At 41.7% G+C, this 15808-nt stretch overlaps 1 long non-coding RNA gene across 1 annotated transcript in view; it reads left to right on the top strand.

The window, feature by feature from the left end:
• The window catches only part of LOC109300760, a 749811-nt gene extending 735236 nt beyond the window's left edge, over nt 1-14575 (top strand). Inside the window, exon 5 of the long non-coding RNA XR_002098321.1 lies at nt 14463-14575. This is a non-coding gene — a long non-coding RNA (uncharacterized LOC109300760). The remainder of the gene's footprint in view (nt 1-14462) is intronic.
• Nucleotides 14576-15808: the final 1233 nt, after the last annotated feature.

A 15808-nucleotide genomic window follows, 5' to 3' on the forward strand; every position in this document is an offset into this window, starting at 1 on the left:
TTCCAGCAGAGCATGCCCTGTCTGCAGGGGTCCCAGGCCAGTCTCCATGGAGACCCTTCCCACCTATGCCTTCTGGCGCCCAAATGGTGGTTGTGTGGCAGCAGAGACGGGTCCAACAGCAGCGGCAACACTGGCAGTGGCAGCTGGAAGCAGCACCACAGCCCAGGCTGCTGGGAAGTTAAGTTTGGCCACCACCCCAGCCCCACTGAGTGCCTGGGGGTAGTGGGACCTGCCGCATGCACCACATCCCAGGGTGCCTCCCATGTCTGGACTGGATAGGACGAAGGGACCTGCCGTGGGCCAGGTAAAATCACTTGGTGGGCCAGAACCAGCCTATGGGCTACATTTTGCTCACCCCTGGCTTTGAGAAACAATTAAACAGAAAAGGTACCACCCCACATAGAACAGGTAATCATTAAATAAATGCTTTATCAATATTTGGTTGGAATTATATGTCCAATCTAGACCCCCTTTATTTAAAATAATAGTCCAAATTGTCTAATAAACATATTTTGGTGGTCCTGGGTAAGAGTTGTTACATGAATGCTCCTAAACAATATGTAAAATGACATTTTTATTAAGTTGGCATGAAGCATGCGTGAACTGCTTTTAATATGATAATGTTTGCATTTTACTATGCCGTAAGTGCAGTGTGACAATTGAGTGTACATGAATATTTCATCCACCAAAGGCCATGAGTCTGTAATTATAAATAGACCTACTCAACAGAAAGAGACAGATGATTCTGTTGCCAGTAATTCTCCAAGGAGTTGATAGCTGGTTGAAGAGGGCAAAGATTTTCTGCTCTAGAGAGACATCTGCAGATCACTTGAAAGAGCTGAATAATTAGCATTAAAAAAAATCACAATCTGCCCACTAGTTCTCAAGGTGGATTAGTTGAAGTCTGGTGTGGTACTCAAACTGGCGCAGTGGCTTCCTCAGTGGTGTATAGCATGAGGTCAGGATCAATAGTCTAATCCCAGGGCTGTCTTCCTCCTCAACCTTTATGCTTTCACCAATCAACTCACTTGACAAACTGAACACAGACAAGTGAGATTTTTTCAGCTGTGTTGCATAAGTACTGAATTTAGCTGAGATTATTTATCCTTTCTGCTGAAAGTGTGTGAACTTTCATCAAGATAAAGTGAGTTATTACTAAAAGCCCAGGGAAAAAAACATGATTGGGTCGATGTCTTGATACCAAATTGTTCAGTTTTAAATCTAACATTATGAATTATGTATGGAAGCAATTATTTATATCAGCAACATACTGACTGGCAATGAAGGGGAATTCTACCATTTTTATATTAATGGTAAGTAAAATTTCAGTTTAGTTTTTGTTCTATTTAAACCAGCCTTCCCAGAATTAAGACATAAAAGGTAAAGCTAGATACATGGGCTCTAACACCAGAATACAAATCAGGACATTAGTCTAAAAGTTAACTCGGGATTTGCTTGAAATCAGGGTTTGTCCCTGTTTAAGCCTAGAAATATTTTGTAAAATTCATAGATTTTCTGTCTGTAATATTCCACTTGTCTTCCTAATCTCCAAGTGTATAGGCATTCAGACTCAAGGTTTTGGTTTAGGGACTATCTCTACTAAAAGACATCTTGTCTAAAGTTGGATAAATAGTAGCAGTATTCAGAAGCACTCAAGGATATTTAAGCAAGCTGTTTACTCCTCTCTCTGAATGTTCTAACTCAAATATAGTTTCAGTCCCCCTAAATTACCCACTTTTGCTGCATTAATAGTGCTGTTGAATAAAAAAAACAGTAATTCTATGTGATTGCATCCTTCCATATCCCCATAGTGTTTGTCTGTGAGTTATGTTGGTTTAAGTAGTGAAATATTGAAAAGTTAAGCAAGTTCTTTAATGAGAACCCTAACAGCATTAAAAGCCCAAGTGAAGTTCTCTAACTGTTGTGAGCTGAGCTTCTGCTCCTTCAGCCGGTGTTTTCCTATCAGCCCCTCTGCTCTAGACTAAATCAGCAAGATTTTAAAGCAGCTACACTGTGAGAGTCCTAACTGTAAGTAGCAAAATTGGAATGAGAGCTGTTTTTTAGAAGGAAACTAAAAAACTATGAAAAGTGCTGAGGTGCCAGGTTTTGGATACGTTCCTATCTGGGCAAAAATGACCACTTTGTGTTATGGTTAAACCAGATTAACTGCTTATGTGGAAACTCGCCAGAATAAGCATCTGTACAAGGAAGCATAAATATATTAGTATAAATTTGCACCTTATCTTCTACTGGTAGAACATCCCCATAAACAGCTGGTATGGATAGGGTTTTGTATGTTGTGGCACCATCTTTAGACACATATAGTTGGCCACAGGTGCTGAAAGAGAATGGGGTAAGGGTATGCAGCAAAAGATGGGGAAAGAAAGCTGCAAAAGTGTATGAAGGAAGTGGGACAAAGGACACGGGGCATGTCTACACAAAATTCTTTACTTGAGATTAGAGCAAATTACTGCACAGTAAGTGTCACCATCTACACATACAGACACTTGCTGCACAGTAATTTGCTCTAATGGTGAGTAAATTTGCTACCTGTAAGTACAAGTAGCAAATTTACTCTCAAGTAATTACTGCACAGTACAGCATTTGTAGACAGACAACCAGAAGCAAATTTGTTCCCACTCAGCTGGGCAGCAGAGGGCAGGAGATTGCCCGCTGCCCCTGGGAGCTGCCTGCTGCTGGGGTGGGCTCTGCCCCCCAGGTGGGGGCAACGTTCCCCAGGGCAACAGCAGGGAGCTCCCAGCCCCAGCTCTGAGATTACAATTGTGGATTGGGGGCTGAGAGAGTCTTATCTCCTAGGCCCCACTCTGTGATTGCTGTCACCACAGTCCTGGAGCCACCCATTGGGGTGCAGAACTGCTTTGTTTTCTGTGCCCATTTTTCTACCCTGTGTCCTTTGTGACCTGACTTCAAAGACATATTTCAGCTTTTGAGTCTCCGGAGGTATAGTCAAGAAGAAGGAGCAAATTGTACAAATTGCTCCTTCACCTTGCTCCTTCAAATTGTGCAAACTGAAGGAGCAAGGTGTGCGAGACCTATATACCTAACAGAACATGGATGGATCTTTTGACATTTGTTATTTTGATAAAGTGAACTTTTTTTAAGCAGGTGAATACCTTCAGCAGCTTTATTGTATCGTGTTCGTGGTATTTTTTTAACATTACTACTATATTAGGACTGCTTAAATGCCAGATCCAATGAAAACACCCAGATGGTTATATTCACATAAGTAGGCCATTCATATTCAGTGAGGCAACTCATGCCCATAAGTGTGTTTGCTACTTGTACATAAGAGTTAGGCCCAAAGCCTGTAACAGATTTTCAAGACTGTCTCTAAAATCTTTGGCAACAGAAGTTTAAATAGGATTTACTGAATAGCTGCAGCTTCCTGAGCATGCAACTATGATTATTGATTGGGTAAAAATGATTTATCCAGGCCAATTTCATTTGACAGTTGTGATATTAATTGCCATGGATACATACAATGAGAGACAGTGAAGCTATACTATAATGTTATCTGTTACTAAGCTACATCTGCCATAAACTACTCCATGGTGGCTTCCAGCATCACTGAAGCCTAGAAGTCTGCCCTTGATTTTTACCTGTGGGGTTCACTGTAACTTAATGGAGTTTTCCAGGGTCAACAGAGTTTTCTGAGTGGTACGCGGACAGGTATGATCATGGAAAAGTAAACAGGTATGGCAGCAGCATTTTTGTTATAAAGATATGAATTTTAGATTATATTAATAAGAAAGAAAAAAATAGTGTTTCTGAGCTGAGGCAAGTATATTTGTGTTGAAGAGAAGAAATCTCGGAAAGGCAGCGGGGAGTGATGGTGAAAATGTAGAGCTATTACAGCTCCTACATAGGAAGGGTTAGGAACTCGAGAGTTCTCAGGTCTGGATTCTATCGAGAAAGAACCAAATTGGGTTCAGAAGTACGGGAGGCTGCTCCTTCCTGCATTGAAGTTAATGGCAAACTATCCCTTGGCTTCCATGAGTTCAAAGGATTCTTTAAAAAAATCACATTAGGTGAATTGTAATGTAAGATCTGGTCATTAAGGGAGGGCAGAAACTATGCTATATTGGGAGGCTGGTGTCATTCTAAGTATGTTGTCATAAAATAAGAAGAAACGGAAAAACAAACACAGAAGTTGTTTTAAAATATAATTGTCAGGTTTGAAATGAAGGAGAAAAAGAAACTGTTATGGAAAAGAGGCAAGTGAGAGGGAAAGTGAAGGGGAGAAAAGATGTGGTGCAGGCAGAAGCAGGGAGCAGTGGCTGCTCCTGGCCATATGTGTAAAAGCTTAATCAACCAGAAGCAAAGGATGACTTCAAGATGCAGTGAGGTCACGTGACTCTCAAGGGCATGCTGACAAAAGAAGTAGACAGGGAAGGGACTGACGGATGGAGGGTGAGGGACACATTGGGCAGGGAGACTGCAGCTCAGCTGTAGCAGGTGTGAGCAGGGGTGGTCTCTGCCCATGTCTCTGCTGGAATTGCACTGATGGACTAAGCACAAAACTGGGCCTGAGAACCATGATGTGCAATTCTATCTCAGCTCCCAATTTGACTTGTTGTCTTTGGCAGTTATGTAACCTCTCTTTGTCTTGGTTTCCCTAATAATAGTTACCTACTTCATAGGTTAAATATTTAATGTTTGTTCAGTGCTTTGAAAAAACATCAAGTGCTATATAAGTGCTGCGTGTTTATTATTTATTGTTTGATTATATTCCCAAACCTATTAGAAAATGGACTTTTCTCTGTGATGTCTTTTCTACAGCAAAAAGCACAAATTACATAAACTAAGAGAAAAGGCATGACTTTACCCAGCATCCTTGTATAGTTCTCTTCTGGTAATAAATTCATGTGCATTAATTGTCATGTAAAAATAAAATAAAGTAATTTAGCAATCAGGTAGCAACTTTTCTTGCCAGATCACACGTGATATCCATTGAAAGGAAGGAAACATAAGAGACTTTGGTAAGTGGATGTAACAGGGCCCCTGCCCCATTACTGAGAAAGGGGAAGGAGCCCAGGGCCTGGGGGCTCATCCAGCCCTGTGAACAGACTTGATGGGGAAAGGGGTCTAAATAAGATCCCTCTGTCTTGTGCAAACAGTGATGACAAGTGGAAGCAGAAGGTCCAGTGACCCAGGGAGACACTCAAAAAGTCAAGGTTTAGCCCAGAAGTTTCCCATTTCCAGGTTTAGTCCTGGAGAAGGGAGCTCTGCAGGGAGCTCTGCAGGGAGCTGCTGGCTGATGATGGACTGAACCTACTACACCAGGGAGCTGCAAATAAAGGGCTGAGGGCTGGCCAGGGAGTGGAGCCAGTATAGTTTGCAAAGGCCTTAAAGAGCCAGCAGGCTTAGAAATTGAGCCATGCAACCATAGGGATGAGAGGTTAGTTATAACCAAAGGGCTTGTGTTTTGGTTTGCGTTTTAACCAGTGGCTTGGGTTTGGGACACTTAAGGAGCTGGCGGTGGTCCCAATAGTGTCTGGGGGCACACAGGTGTGCTGAGCCTCCCAGGGCCAAGGGGCCCAAGACACCGGGTGGGCTTTGGCACAAAAGTAATCTTATTGCCAGAACAGAGCAGAGACTGGGGCCCAGGGGCCCAGCACCCTGAGAGGGGGCAGAGACCAGGGCCTGGGGCCCAGGGGCCCAAGCAGAGCAGGGATAAAGGCCCTGGAGGGCCCAGAAGCCAGGTCCAACCTTGGCTAAAGGACCACTTAAAGTAGAGAAGCAGAAGCCAAGAAGGCCAAAGCTCCAACAAGGGTGTAAAGGCCTGAGGTGGCCTGGTGGCTTTGGGGGTCACGTGTGTCACCTGAGTGATGGTACACTGACATTTGTGAGGCATTGGCATGGACATCAAAGGCCCAGCAGTGAAAAGGGGAGGACACCCTAGAGCTGGAGCAGGGTAAGGGTTACGGGCCTCCCGGTGGTTTTCTAGCCACCCCTGGAGAGCCAGCTCATTCATAGTGGGGTCTGCCTATCTGGTGAATGAAAAGCTAAATATGGCATCTACTCCTTGGAGATCTCAGAACGACAGCGGTCTCCCTATGCCTAAAGAAGGGTATTTGTGCCCAAAAGCTTGCAAAGAACTTTGTTCCAACTACTCAGCTGGTTTAAAAAAAGATATCACTTCTACCCAAAGAACCTTGCCTTTGACATGGCATCTAAGCATCCATCCCTCAATCCACTTATCAAAATTGGTTACACGTTTCTTCCTTTGAAGGGAAAGAATTCTCTGCTCACTTTACGCCTGTGCCATCCCACTTATGCCAAGGCCTGCACATTTGTAATTCCTAGTAGTATATAGGTCCAATTCATTAAGAAGTTTCTATAAAAGTTGTATAAGAAAGCTGCATAGATTTAATTAATTCTGCCTACTTAGACATAGTGGCTATTGAAAACATTTGCATGAAGTCAGCTCTGAAAAATAAATAGAGGTTTTAATTTGATAGACCTGCTGCACAAAGAAAATTTTTAAGAAAATAAGGTTGTTCCAGAAACAACTATGGGTGAGAGCTAACCAGTGATATAGGGGAAAGTGTTCAGGTAACTTGGTTTTACCGCACTTAAAAAGGAGATGACTGTTGTAGTAAACTCCAGACATCTTTGAAAAGAGGTCTGCTTCAGCTTCCCTGTAAGAATACTTCCACTAAGACCTTGGTGTATGTGAAAGCAGAATAATTAGTTCCTGAATTTTCTATATTCTCTAGCCTTAAAACAGTTCTAGTAATAGACTAGAATAGACGTGAGACAAGCCATACTTTTCAGATTCAAACTCAGCTCTGTATACAGGTTCTGTTTGGGGTGAAGGCTGAATGTCTCACCATTTTAAATCAATGGCAAAGCCCCTCTTTCAATAGCAAACTGTTTAATGTAGAACAAGATAGATTAAAGAACCTATGGATCATCTGAGTTTTAATACCAAGGCTTCCTATTACTGCCCCAATCCTCTACAGGCACCTTCTCCCATAACCAACAATACCTAGAAGAAAAATTCCCCCAGAGGTCTCCCCTCATTTCCTCTCCTGACTTCTAGCCTCCTACCTAAAATATCTCAAGCGTTTTATAGATGAGGAGAAGGAAGCATGGAAAAGTGAAGGACAGTGGCTGAGACTAGAGGAATACCCATTTATCCCAGGTCCCTAGTGCACTGCTCTTTTCATGAAGCTAGAGAAGCCTTGTTCAAATGCCTTTTCTAGAATAAGAGAGGCAAGGATTTCTTAGGGTGAGATCTGTTATTGGACCAGCTGTATACTTGGGATAGAGTTAGGCTTTCAAACATAAGACATTCTTCATCAGGTTACTTTCTTCATCAGATGAAGTCTGCATTCAAAACCTTGCCTAACTCTATCCTAGCTGTACAGTTGGTCCAATAAAAGATCTCACCTATGAAATCCTTGTCTTTAGCAAAATTTCTGGACCATCACAATTGCAATATCATACACTACCATTTTCTCTAATTAAGATTATCACATTTCTGAATGGTGTCCATCATATGTGTTGCTGATGTCATTAACCAAGTTATATCACGTTATTTATATATCCCTCTCTCTCACGTGTTATAGGTAGGTGATTCCTTCACAGATAGTAACTCATTCTAAACGTCCTAGAGGTGAGAGGCAGTGTATCAGAAACAAAATAAAATCAAATTTATTCTATTCATGGTTGTTTTTTCCCCCTGCTGTTGTCAGATAAGGTATAACAAACAGTCTGGGTGGCTTTCCATACTCAGTTACACTACTGTAAAGCCATGCTAACTCCACTGAAGTCTGGATTTATCCTGGTGTTTGTGAGTGCAAAATGCAGCCCTCTATCTGATGCGGTTATCTGAAAGTTATTTTCCATGATCACATTTGATGCACCTGTTTCAAAACCCAGCTTCTGCCTGTGAAATTTTGATAGTAAAGGATCAGATTGATGTGTAGAGTGCATACTTATTTGAACACAAAGCAGATCTACTGAGAAACTAAGGATATGCATATATAAATACAAATGACAGAATATATAAAATATTTACCTGTAAGTTTTCAAGGAGTTTTGCCAGGATTTAGCTATACAACTCCCAGTAATTTCAGAAAATGCCACACAACTCCAATCCTAAAGAACTCCAAAAAACAGCTTACAGCACATGATATGGTTGTGATATAGCATACAAATGTCTATGTAGGCTGAGATTCAGCCATATCCCTTTTAGTAGTAATGTGGCAATTTAAAATAATACAATAAATCAGTGCATTACCAGGCTGACACTTTCTGGGGATATAGGTTATTTGTGAAAACAGCAGTTGGTCATGATCCATATGAGGGTGCAAGTTCAGTTAGATTTCATGATGAAATATTACGATAGGTAGAGTTGTCCTGTTGGATAAGCCTCTGTTTTCAGGTGCTTATATTGCCAGACTTGAGCCATTTAGGCTAAAATTTTTCACTTCCGAGCATCTGCCTTTTTTTTCTCCAGGTGAAAAGGTTTGGCTGTTTCTGAGAAGAAAGATACTGAAAATTGCACTGTTGGGGCCACATTAAAAATCCTTGAGCCCTTTTCTTAGAACAGCTGTATCACTCCCACATTTTGAAATAAGGACTGATGAGTTTGGAAGAGGATATGTTTGTGTTTATGTCAAGGACGTTTTAATTTTACCATTCTCATGAAAATCCATTCAGATCTGGCAAAATTATTAGCTTGTTCAAATATTTGTTCACACATGCTCAGTAAGGACTTGTTGGCATTTAACCACTATCTCCAAAGAGTTCATCCTCACTGAGCATCCTTGAGCCCTCAGAGCTCCAAGTGCTGACCAGATGCCACCTGAACCACTTTCCTTTCCTTTTTTTGTGTCCCTGTCACAAGGTATTTGGAAAAATTTGCAGATTTGTTGGAATCTGACAGTCCACACTGTTGGCGCTTCTGCTATGGCCTGGAAACTCTGGGCTGTCGACAGTGTGCCATAGCATCCACACCGCCCCAGCCCCCCACATGGACCACTGTCAAAACTGCACTCGGTTTGTGCAGGTTGGACTGGGTCTGCACACTGGAATGGGAGCAAGGATCTTCTCTGCCCTGCCCCCTCAGAGATCTCATTGCATTGAGGAGGCGGAAGATGGCGAGTTGAAATCCCAAGGGAACACAAAACAGAGCTGCGAGAGTAGATTATGGAAAGGAATCCAATGAGGGAAGATGGGGAATTAAAGTGATTTAGGGGAGGGAGAGAAATTTGGATTTGGGATTGGCATGGAAGCCTGTGAGCTGGGTGAGAGAGGGGCAATGATGAAAAAAAGGAAGGAAAGGAAAATAATGCAGAAGGGGTTTGAGGCTGAATGAGGAACAGCTGACAGCGCCAAAGACTGACTGGGCAAGAAGAATTGATCCGGGAGAAAGCAGGAGATGAGATGGAGCACATGGGGAGAACTGGACCCGTATGGACATATGGGTCAAGGAGCTCCTTCTGGGACAGATTGGAAGGCTCTCTTTTCCATCTAAGTGGGGAGGTTGGGCCCTCTCCCAAATGCTAGAGGGGTTTTCCCTGCCCACTTTACAAAAGGAAAACTCTGGAAGTGTGCTTGCACCTTACTACAGCTTTTTCTGCTGGAAGGGCCAATCTGTCCTAGGGTGCCAGGCTGTTGAATCAATATTATTTGATTTATTTGAATAATATCAACAATTTTATGGAGTTTGGAAATTATCACCCTCTGCAAGAAAAGCAATAAAACTTATCTTTCTTGAGAAACATATTGTTCCTGTTCTAAAGGAAAGTGCTATATAAAACATTTTATCCTTTTCCTGAAGACACGTATTGTTTTCTTTTTCTTTTTTTTTTTTAAGTCTTTTATTTCCCTCTCCAGAAGTATGATAAAAAAACTCATCAGCAATTCTTTGTGTGTGTGATTGAATCCCAGGGAAGAGACAGCAATTGTTTTATGAAGTAGACATGATCCCAGACTTAAATACCACTCCTGAGTATCTTGGAACAATGAAAGGGAAGAAAACTCTACCCGCATTTTGCAGGTTAGACCATCTGTACAGACCTATGCTAGAGCACGCTGTGATTAGCTAAGTAGCAGGCTGTCATGCAGGTTCTTATCAGCTATAAAATGGTGAAGAAGAAGCATCTTGATCTGTTCACTTGTTTTCATAAATTGTAAGGCCGGAAGAGACCTTGGAAGATCATTGTGTCCAGCCACCTGCACCAAGCATCTGGGGTCAGGTGGCCCCAGCAAGGTGACCATCCAGTCTCCTCATGAAGATTTCCAGGGTAGCTGATTGCACCACCTCCAGAGGGAGCTTATTCCACAGTCTGGACACCCTGACTGTGACGAAGTTTTTCCTAATGTTGAGTCTGAATCGATCTTCAAGGAGTTTGTGGCCGTTACTCCTGGTTTTCCCTTCGGGTGCCCTGGTGAACGGTTGTTCACTGAGCCCTTGATGTACTCCCCTAGGTCCCATCTCAGCCTCCTTTTCCTCAGGCTGAAGAGTCCCAGATACTACAGCCTTTCCTTGTACGGCTTGTTGTGTAAAGCTGTTATCATATGGGTCTTCTTTGGGCTGTCCAAACCTTGTTCATGTCCGTGTTAAAGTGCAGTGCCCAGAACAGTACTCCAGCTGCGGTCTCACTAGTGCTGAGTAAAGTGGAAGAATCACCTCCTTGGTTTTGCTGGAGCTGTATTCATTGATGCATGCCAGAGTGTTATCTGCCCTACTGGCTACAGCATCACACTGCCAGCTCATATTCATACTGTGATCTACTATTACCCCCAGATCCCTTTCACTTGTGGTGTTAGTCAGTTTGGTGCCGCCAAGGCTGTAGGTGTGTTGGGGGTTGCTCATCCCAAAGTGCAGCATTTTACAGTTCTCAACCTTGAACTTCCTCAGATTCCGATCTTCCCATGTTTTAGTCACATGAGATGTCTTTATTAAAAATCCTTACATGAGTGATTCAAGTAAGGATTAACCAGGCATTTCTAATAATAATAACATGTACCTTTCAGGCTCAAGCGGAGGTGCATCATAGTTCGTTTAGTCCAAATTATGTGCTGTATAGCTTATCGCAGAAATAAAGATTAGATTTCAAGATATTTATTCACATTTGACGTATCTGATGGATGTAAGTTTCTTTTCCCCTTAAGCAAGTTTTTGTGTTTGGCTTTGTTTTCTTTCATCTTTTCCATACTGGTCCTAGCTCCTGCACTATCCATGCTCTTGGTGTTTGTCTCTAAACCGAACGACAGAGTTGGACTGCCCAAATGATTAGGGCTTGGGAGAAATCCCCACTCTGCCCCAGGCTCTGTAACCTTGGGGAGAGCACTTAGCCAATCTCTGCCGCAGTTTCCTATTTGTAATCCAGGGACCGCACTTCCTCACTTTTCAGGGCACTGTGAGGATACATGCTTTAAAGCAGCATTTCCCCAACCTTGGGTGATTACATCACCTCAGCAGTGAAGTTGACCGCTTCAGATGCTGCTGGCATTCATCCACAACTAAATTCCCACTGATTCCCCCTGCTGCTGAAGTGCCTCTGATATCCTCCTCCCCCTCCCTCCTCCCCCTGGGAAACTTTTACGCCCCCTTACTCCCCAGGGCACATCCCAAATTTTGCAAAATGCTGCTTTAAATGATTTGACATACTCAGGTACTCAGATAATTTGGTCCATGCGAGTACTAGAGAGGGAAAGAAAAATAACCAACCTGTTCATAATTGCAGAACAAATCTTCCCTTATTTGACGCCTAGGCCCCTTCAGTCATGGAAACAGGCTGCCCAGTATTCAATACGGCATGTTTTATCATATCAGTAACAATTAGGGTCCGATCCTCATCTCAGTTATACTAGTTAAACTGAGGGCAAACTAGAAGCAACTCCACTGACATCAGAGGGATTGACACCTCTGGAGTAAGTGTGATACAAATGAGACTCAGGATCAAACTCCCAAATGTTTCCAAAATGACAAAGAGAAAATATATATAGTTAGCTTTTTACCATCATTTATGTCAGAACCGTGGTTTTGTTTCTAACAAAACAAACCCTGTATTCATTTTTAATGAGCATTCGTTATATGTAACAGAGCAGAAATGTATAATTTTCTAACACTTATTTTAGACTGGAGTTTAATATTGGAATCTTTTTAGGTTTGCTTTTCTCTGCTGTCATACCTGTCAAAGAGAGGTAGACTGCCAAGCTCTATTTTAGATTGTCTCGCTAAATATTACAGGGGAAGACTGCCTTCATAGAAGGACCTTGCAATGTTTGGATCATAGTCATAATTTTGAGATGTGACAGATGTATATAAAATATGTATTTCTTCCCTGAAGAAAATATTTGTCCTTTTCTTCCTTGAGTTGCCTTTGTAGAGTATCTTAAAACCACCAAAATGGTGCACTTTGTAGTTGAGGCTCACCCCTTTTTTCCTATATAGTATTTTTGTGGGCTCTGCTTGGGACTTTCAAATTCATTCTCCCAAATTTGAGATGTGGGGGATTATGCGGTGGAGGGTGGAGAACTCCAGTATTCTTTTCACCATTGATAACCATCACATTGGAAGCCTGCATGCATTAAACAGGTGCCACTTTTTTCTGCTAGTGTCTTTCCTGCTTCAATTGTCCTTTAGCTTTGTTGGCCTGACTGTTGGTGACTTGCAGACTTTACCTGTTAGGAGCAGAAAACTGTTTTTATTCTTACCCATGCATGTTGTTTTCAGAGTTGGCTCGCATTCCCCAAATTTGCCTTATTCTGAATATCTTGGGGATGTTTGTGTTACAGAATACAAAGACACAAAAACTGAATAGAAAATTTTTCCATGTAAAAACCTGTATTGTTCTCTACGGGCCAGGGTAGTTGAGGGCAAGGCCAAGCCCTAAACCTATTTTCTTTCACCTAAATAGAAGCCAAGCTTCCTTCTATCAATCTTCATCACAGTTATTTCTCTGCTGGCTTGCAAGTACATGTGTCACTGACTTCTACTGAAGTGTAATGGGCCTGATCATGTGTAACGGATCCTCTCAGCGAGTGAAGTTTAACTCATCTGGTAACTAAAATTGAAATTCTTTTTAGCTTGCCAGCTGCCCTCACATGTACAAAGAACTGTCTGCCAGAATCCAAAGCAGTCTAGCCTAAATGCAGAAAAGGGGCAGCAAGCAGATATTTTTCATTTGTATAATTTAAACAAATAAATAGAATTGCTAATCTAAGAAGTGCAATAGGCATGCTCGTTCAATATTAAGAGAAAAAAAGTGAACTTGGGTTCCATCCCTTCTAGGTTATATATTTATCTGTAATTCCTTTCTTGGCTCTTGCCCTGTTTAGTTAAAAATAGGCTTTCACAGTATGCTCAAAGGAGTGAGAGAGTGAGATACAGTGCACTCTACCATCTGTATTGCACTCTCTATTGTGCCCTCTTAGTCATAGAGTATTTAATTATCCCGAGAAAATGGGTAACTTTGCACAGTCAAAGACTAGAAGTCGATTCACACCCTTCCTTATTTGAAATGCAGCCGAGTGCTACCCATAACAAAAGAGCAGATAGTTATAAGGAAAATGATGATTCTGAGGAATGAGGTATCCTGGAGGGTTGGTGCTAAAGTTCTTGACTTTAAGTGCCGTTGCTGTCTTTTGATCGCTTGCTCGCTCTCTCTGTGTGCAGGTAAGGTGCTTGGCCCCACTTCACTGAAGCTTCATTTTTCTGCTTAGTGCAGAAGCAGTGGGAGGTATAGGGAAAGGTGGCTGCAAGCCACCTTTATTTTCTTTGCCTTCTCTGACAGTCCACAGATGCTCTATCTTAATAGTGGCTAAGAATAGCCTGACTACAGTGCACTTCAGCCAAGCCCTCTCCCTTTTAATTTTCTGCAGCAAGAAAACGTATCATATGGGGTTATTCCCTGGAGGCCAGTTTTACAGCAAATGAGCTAAACCTCAAAGAGGTTAGGACCACTGGACTTTAGGTCTTGTGGCTTCCTTCTGTTTGTGCGCATATAATATATGGATGTTCATGTTTAAAGTCATAAGCCGGCATCCAATTGTTGACTCAGACTTCTGTTAAGCCCAGAAGCTTTGCTTGTGATGTATTATAAAGCCAGAAGCTTTGTTTGTGATGTATTAGCCTGACTACTGACATTTATGCAGTATGATGTATGCTTACCACTTCCTTCTATGGATGTGTGATGGATCTCTTAATCTATAATGGTTCCCTCTATTGGTTCTTTTAAGTGGAATTCTTTTGTTATCTCATCAGATAGAGGCAAGTCATTTTGGACCTAGTGGCCCTGAATCATCATAATTTATAGATAGTTCCTTAGAAGCAAGAAAAAAAAATATCACCAGGGCATTTTGAATCTGTCATTACCGGTCCATTCAGTGAGCACACAAATATCAGACAACGCTGAATATATAATAAAGTTAACTATATGTTAAACCCCAAGATCACACATTTCCCTTTATATTTTCAGAATCCTGCAGGAACAGCACCACTGAAAGAAACGCTGCTGAACTTATCAGATCTGTGCTGCATGACTGTAAATCAGCCTTAAAGGAAGAGAGGGGCCTGAACCAAGTAAACTGAGTGAGGTACTTTTATACTTCCCTATAAGTTCTATAAAGCAGGAGTCTCAACCTTCTCCATAGGTAGGACCCTTCCCCCTAATATTTAGCAGTATGGAAACATGAGGTGGCCCTGATCCTCTTGGGTCATGAGAGCTCTGCTCTAAAGGAACTGTTTTTTGAATAGAAATGCACTGGGTTAATTGATTGCAATATATAGCTGAGCTGTATCAAGAGAGATGGGCAGACCTGACCCATGTATTTTTGCAAGTACTTTCCTTTAGTAACAATGGAAGTTATCTACGGTAATCTCTGTGAATGGAATTAACTTAAATGCGTATGTACTTAAAGTGAGCCCTCACATAAGGCTTGGAGAAGAAAGATGCAATAGAGTAGCACTGAAGCTAGCATGAGTCTTTGGCATTAATTTTCACTGCAATCTCTCCTGGAATTTTAATATATTTGGTATGAAAAGGAAACATTTGGGGCTGAACCCTTACAAAGGTTCAACCCTATGGACACTGACGGGGCTTAGTAGAGCTGAAAATCAAACATGCGTATTCGTTTGAATATGGAACAATAAGGAGATAGATAGATAGATAGATAGATAGATAGATAGATAGATAGATAGATAGATAGATAGTTTTCTCTTGAGACCTTTAGGCATTAAGAAGTATGAGAGAGTTTGCTGTTATCCAGGGCTAGACTCTGTTTTAGCGGTGACTGAAAACTGTAAGCAAATGGGTATAAACTGCCTGGACACACCGCAGTTCAGCATTGCACCTGCTGTCAGTACCAGTGACAATCACACAGAGGTATTCTTTTAAGAACTACGGTGATATTTAAAAAATGAATGAACAAACATATGGGATGCCCAGAAAGAAGGGTCGTCATACTTTCCCACAGTCCTCAAATGGGAGAAGAAAGACTGCAAGTGAATAAGAGAAATAACCAATCTGGGTTTAGTTATTCTGTTACTCATTGACTTGCGTGTTCACAGCCATGAGGCTGCCTGTTTAGGGAACAGAAATCAGGAATGCTCGCTAAAAATTGCTACTTGTAAGTTAAAGTGTGTTTTTACATTACTTGTAACATATAAGGTGAAAAAACCTTGTGGGTAGCTTTTAGTAATGTACTTCCTTTTTGCTTTATTATAAAGTAATGTGAGAGAGAAAGTAACTGTGATTGATTGTCTGAGGCCATTCTTTTCTGGAAGCTGGCAACTTCACTGGTTTGCAGCACATTGACCTCCACT

This window comes from Gavialis gangeticus, unplaced genomic scaffold (assembly GCF_001723915.1).
Source record: "Gavialis gangeticus isolate Ggan-Ray unplaced genomic scaffold, GavGan_comp1, whole genome shotgun sequence".
NCBI lineage: Eukaryota > Metazoa > Chordata > Crocodylia > Gavialidae > Gavialis > Gavialis gangeticus.